Consider the following 6,431-nt stretch of genomic DNA (forward strand, 5'->3'; position numbering starts at 1 on the left):
CACCTCCACGCACCAGCCTTCCGGTGGCAGCCCCCCGCACCATGCTGTCTCTCCGTCTTCTGCCTACAGGTGCTCCCGCCTGTCCAGCGCTGCCAGAGCCTTCCTCCTCTCCAGTGCTGCTAGAGTCTCCCGTCTGTCCGGCGCGGCTAGAGTCTCCCGTCTGTCCTGAGCCGCCAGTCTCTCGTCTGTCCTGAGCCGCCAGAGTCTCCCGTCTGTCCTGAGCCGCCAGAGTCTCCCGTCTGTCCTGAGCCGCCAGAGTCTCCCGTCTGTCCTGAGCCGCCAGAGTCTCCCGTCTGTCCTGAGCCGCCAGCCAGCCAGGAGCCGCCAGCCAGCCAGGAGCCGCCAGAGCCGTCAGTCAGCCATGAGCTGCCGGCACCGTCAGTCAGCCAGGCGATGCCAGAATTGCCCTTCACTCCGGAGCTGCCGGAGTCTCCCGCCTGTCCGGCGCTGCCGGAGTCTCCCGTCCGTCTGGCGCTGCCGGAATCTCCTGTCCATTCGGGACCCATTTCTAGGGTCCCCAGTCCGAGGTTGGCGGCGAGAGTCGCCGTGTTTAAGAGGCCACGGAGGCAGACAATGAGGCGGACAAAAACTGTGGTGAAGTGGGGAACGCCAGAACCGCCACCGCGGACAGACGCCCACCCAGACCCTCCCCTATAGGTATAGGTTTTGCGGCCGGAGTCCGCACCTTTGGGGGGGATACTGTCACGTTCTGACCTTTATTTCCTTTGTTTTGTCTTTATTTAGTATGGTCAGGGCGTGTCTATGTTTGTTTTTCTATGTTTGGTTTCTGTTTCGCTCTAGTATGGTTCTCAATCAGAGGCAGATGTCGTTAGTTGTCTCTGATTGAGAATCATACTTAGGTAGCCTGGGTTTCACTGTTGGTTTGTGGGTGTTTGTTTCCGTGTGTGTGTTTGTTCGCCACACGGTACTGTTTCGGTATGTAGATTTGACGTTATCGTTTATTGTTTTTGTTCGAGTGTTTATTTGTCTTTATTAAAATATCGTCATGAACACTTACCACGCTGCATCTTGGTCCGATCCTTACTCCTCTTCAGACGAAGAGGAGATATGCCGTTACACTTATTTTATAAAGCAATAAATAGCTGTGTCTGTCGCTATACCCCATTGAGGTGCCCCCTGGCCTGGGACTTGTTAGGGCACCGCTGTTGGTTGGCTGCTGGTTGGGGGGGACCAGGGTCTTCCAAATTATTATTTATTTAGTCAATTGCTAATTTAAAACTACTTTTGGTATCTTATACCTACTTCATACAATACCAAAACAACATTAGTTATTGTCTTCTTAAAATATGAAAACAAATTTACCCAGGCCTGTCATATTTGATTGACAACCCTGTCTGTTGCATGAGTTTAACTTCATCAGGTCATGTCTAGCTAGCTAAGTTACATTCAGGCGACAAATGGATAAAAAGTACAAGTCAGGTGCGCTAAAACGCAAAGAGCGAGAGAATAAGAAAAATGTAATTGCATCCGTCATGCTTGCAACCACTGCTTTAGCCTGACAGTGGCTAATGAGGCCGGTGTTGATGGAAGCATGGCCTCCACGCCCGTAACCACGGCTGTTACGGTGATCGTATTACTACCACACTGGTGGTCACGAGTCATGATGGCAGTCAAATTTCACATGACCGTTTAGTCCCGGTAATTAGGCTTCTCCAACCTCTGATGCTACTGATGGTCATTAATAGCCTACAAAACTTGCTAACTGCCTGGTACTCAGCACTCTATTGTCCCTCTAATCACTCTGACATCAATACAAATGTATCCAAAATTGAATCAAACACTTCGTGAGTGCCCATGAGCTCATGATGAGCAACATTTCTATAGGCTGTGCAATTGCGTAAGAAAACAGAGCGATGGCCTCTATTAAAAAGAGGGTGATCCCATCAGCTTTCTATTGGCTAGGCCTACTATATTTATGTGTCAACTTTCCTAATGTTAAGTGCATTGCTACTCTTTAAAACAGGATGAAATGAAAATGAACCACTGCAATAGTGTCCTCCATTCGCTATTTAAGTGCATACTGTAGATGACGAGTATTTTTTCCCCTGCCCCTGTTTCGAGACAGGTGCATGATAATGGTCCATTCTAAATAAAAACAAATTTCACACATAAGTCATTTAGTATATACTGTATAAAGACACGATTAAATCAAGAATACTCTTATGAGTGACAATATTAGCCCATCACTTGTGAATTATATATTTGCTGCCAGGAAATTCGAGGCATTGTCAAGTGCTTGTCAAATTGTGAATGAGAGACAAAGCAGAGCTCATGTCTTTTATCAGACTTAAAAAAAATAATAATTAGTGTCACACCCTGATCTGTTTCACCTGTCTTGTGCTTGTCTCCACCACCCAACAGGTATTTCCAATTTGTCCCCATTATCCCCTGTGTATTTATGCCTGTGTTTTCTGTTTGTCTGTTGCCAGTTTGTCTTGTCCCGTCATGTCCTACCAGCATGTTCCTGTGCTCTAGTTTTAGCTTTTTCTAGTCTTCCCAGCTCGGACCTTTCTTCCTGTCCTGACCCCAATCCTGCCTGCCGTCCTATACCTGCCTGACTCTGATTTTGATTACGACTCTTTGCCTGCCTTGACCTACTGATTTCCTGCCCCTTGTATTGTCATAAACTCTGAGACTCATACTATCCGCCTCCTGTGTCTGCATCTGGGTCTTAGCCTGAGCCGGGATAGTACGAACTGACCATGACTGACCCAACAGACTCGGACCAGCTCTGCAACGCTGTCTCCTCCCATGGAACCACCATTGGAAGATATGAGGGCTTAATGCAAAGTCTTATGGAGGGACTCCATACCCTGGCAGAACGCCATGACCATGCGTTCAATACATTGCTGGAGGCAATTCCACGGATTCCTAACTAGGCAGCAAGCCACAACAGTAATCCCCCAGACTCTCAGCAATCCCGCCACCAAAGGCACTTCTTCCCAGCCTACCCCGGGGTCCCGAGAACCTCGCTTACCTCATCCGGAGCGCTACACTGGAGATTCTGGAACCTGCCGTGCATTTCTCTCCCAGTGCTCCCTCATCTTCGAGCTGCAGCCTTCTTGGAGGAGTTTGTTGCGGAGATATGAAAAGTGTTAGATTCTCCATTGTCTGGAGAGAGGCTGCTTGTAAGCTGCTCCAACAACGTCAAGACTCCCGTAGTGTGGAAGACTATGTAGTGGTTTTTCGCACGTTGGTGGCTGAGAATGCCTGGAACCCGGAAGCCCTGTTTGATACATTCCTTAACAGATTATCAGAGGTGATTCAATTTGAGCTCGCAGCCTGGGAACTGCCCATGGACCTCGACTCCCTCATAGCCTTGACCATCTGGATCGATGGGCAGGTATGAGAACTTAACCGCCCATCGGCTACGTTCTCGCTCGTCCTTGAATTCCACCTCGCCTCTGAGGAATCACAGAAATCTTGTCTTGTCTTGTCAGAAATCTTGTCTTCCGAGAGAATCTTGTCACCCGAGTTCCTCCGGAAATCACAGAAGGCTGCCGACTCGCCTCCTCCGGAGCCCATGCAACTGGGCAGGGCTAGATTGTCTCCTGCTGAGTGGTTACGCAGACTAAACACTAAGAGCTGTCTGTATTGTGGAGCTACAGGACAATCCTACCTACCCATTAAAAGACCAGGCTCATCAGTAGATGAGTACACTGGTGAACCGTAAGGGGAGTTTCCAATCTCTCACTACTCGTAACCCTCTCCATGTTACCCTGTTGTGGGGAGACCAGTCCAAATCCATTTGGGTGCTCATTGACTCTGCGGCCAACAAAAGTTATGAACACTACCCTGGTGTCGGAGCTGGATATCTCCACTCAACCCCTTTCCATCCCGATGGACGTCAGAGCTCTGAATGTGCGCTCTATGGGCAGAATCACCTACAATACGGATCCTATCAACCTGCGAGTGTCAGAAAACCACAGTGAGGCTATGAAGTTTCTGATCCTGGATTCTCCTCATGTACCCATTGTGGTAAACCGTGGGGTGTTGGGTTGACACAGAGACAGGGAGGCTTTTGTCCGCAAAAACAACTTTACTAAGACAGAAAATAAACATAACAAAGAAAATCACTGAGGTTTGGCTTGCTCCTTCTTCTCTCCTTTCACTTGGTGTTGGTGCCACCGTGCTCCTTCTATTTGGCCTCCACGGCTGGTTGGCACTTTCCTCTAATTACCTCCACTTAGAGCTGTCTGTGTCGGGGTGCCCAGCTCCCATATTCCCAGCAGAGGGAGCCAATGTCGCCTCACGTACTTCCTCTCTATTAACATCCCCCGGGGTAGACCTCCTGGGATACCACACCATGATTTTGGGGTTTTCATGGCTCCAGAGGCACAACCCCCTAATCGACTGGGCTACGAGTTCCATCATGGGTTAGAAACTTTTTTGCCATTCACATTGTCTGAAGTCTGTGCAGCCTGCCCCGGGACGTCTCCCTGTGGGCTTGGGTAAAGCATTGGATATCTCCAACAGTTCCCATGGAGTAACAGAACTTAAGGAAAGTTTTCAATTCTGCCCGCACCACATCTCTTCCTGAGCATCGGCCCTACAACTGTGCAATCGGCCTTCTCCCGGGAACCACACTGCATTGGTACACTCCTGCAGTATTCCAGGCCCTGGTCAATGATGTGTTCTGTGACATGCTGAACCAATTTGTGTTTGTCTATCTCGATGACATCCTCATCCTCATCAGCTCAAGAGCACATTCCCAATGTCCAACTGGTTCTCCAGCGTCTCCTGGAGAACCAGCTTTTTGTGAAGGTGGAGAAATGTGAGTTCCATCGCTCCACCATCTCCTTCCTAAGATACATCATCGCTGCAGGGAATATTCAGATGGACCCTGACAAGGTGAGAGCAGTAGTGGATTGGCCTCATCCCACATCCACAGTGCAGCTGGAATATCTCCTGGGGTTTGGGCATTTCTACCGTCAATGCATCCAGGGTTACAGCACCCTTGCTTCCCCCCTCTCAGCACTCACCACTCCCAAGGTTCCTGTCATATGGTCTCCAGCAGCTGAACGGGTGTTCTCAGACCTCAAGCAGCGATTCACTACAGCTCCCATCTTAATCAACCCGGACCCGTCAGTTCGTGGTGGAGGTCAACGCCTCGGACATCGGAGTGGGGAAAGTCCTTTCCCAGCATTCTGCCCAGAACCTGAAGCTGCCTCCCTGCACCTTCCCATCGTCTTAATACCGTTGAGAGGAACTACGACACGGGAAATTGAGAATTACTCACAGTTAAGATGGCGTTGGAGTAGTGGAGGCACTGGTTAGAAGGGGCGGAACACCTATTCTTGGTGTGGACAGACCATAGGAACCTGGAATATCTCCGCACTGCCAAGCACCTCAACTCCAGGCAGGCGTGATGGGCCCTGTTATTCACTGGTTTTCATTTCACTATATCCTACCGCCCGGGGTCCAAGAATGTAAAGCCTGACGCACTCTCATGTCTGTACAGCCCGCCACTACACCATCGGACCCCGAGACCATCCTCCCTACTTCCTGTCTAGAGCCTGCTATCTTCTGGGGAATAGAGTCTGGTCCGGCTAACCAGGATGTTTGTCCAGGATTCTGCCCGTACTCCGGTCCTGGAATGGGCACATTCCTCGAGGCTCTCCTGTCATCCTGGCTCCCGTCGGACCTTGGCTTTTGTCCGACAACATTTTGGCTTTTTCTTTGCAACTCTAGAAGGCCAGCATCCCGGAGTCGCCTCTTCACTGTTGACGTTGAGACTGGTGTTTTGCAGGTACTATTTAATGAAGCTGCCAGTTGAGGACTTGTGAGGCATCTGTTTCTCAATCTAGACACTCTAATGTACGTCCTCTTGCTCAGTTGTGCACCGGGGCCTCCCACTCCTCTTTTTATTCTGGTTAGAGCCAGTTTGCGCTGTTCTGTGAAGGGAGTAGTACACAGTGTCGTATGAGATCTTCAGTTTCATGCCAATTTCCGTGTTTTTGTTAATTAACGGTCAATTACTGTGAGCCCGGCGGTTATTTGCTTGACAATAACCGGCTGACAAAATTCCATGACTGCCACAGCCCTACCAGTGGTTGTAAGGATCGACGCTGGTAGAGACGAGAAGCAGGTACAGGGAGTGAACATTTAATGGTAACAGACATGGAATAGGACAGGACAGCATCTGGACACGAACACATAACGACATTAATGCAGACACAGGGAACAAACAGGGGAGCAGACAGTTATAGATGGGGCAATCAACGAAGGGAAGGAGTCCTGGTGAGTCCAATGAGCGCTGCTGCACGTAATGATGTGTGCATAATGAACGGCAGCCTGATGCCCTCGAGCGCCAGAATGGGAGAGCGGGGGCAGGCGTGACAGTGGTCATGGGGGGGAAAAAAACACAAGAGGAGGAGGTGGACCACCAGCAACTGGGAAGAGGTTTTATT

The sequence above is a fragment of the Oncorhynchus mykiss genome, chromosome 17 (assembly GCF_057628025.1).
Source record: "Oncorhynchus mykiss isolate SJ-2025 chromosome 17, ASM5762802v1, whole genome shotgun sequence".
NCBI classification, from domain to species: Eukaryota; Metazoa; Chordata; class Actinopteri; order Salmoniformes; family Salmonidae; genus Oncorhynchus; species Oncorhynchus mykiss.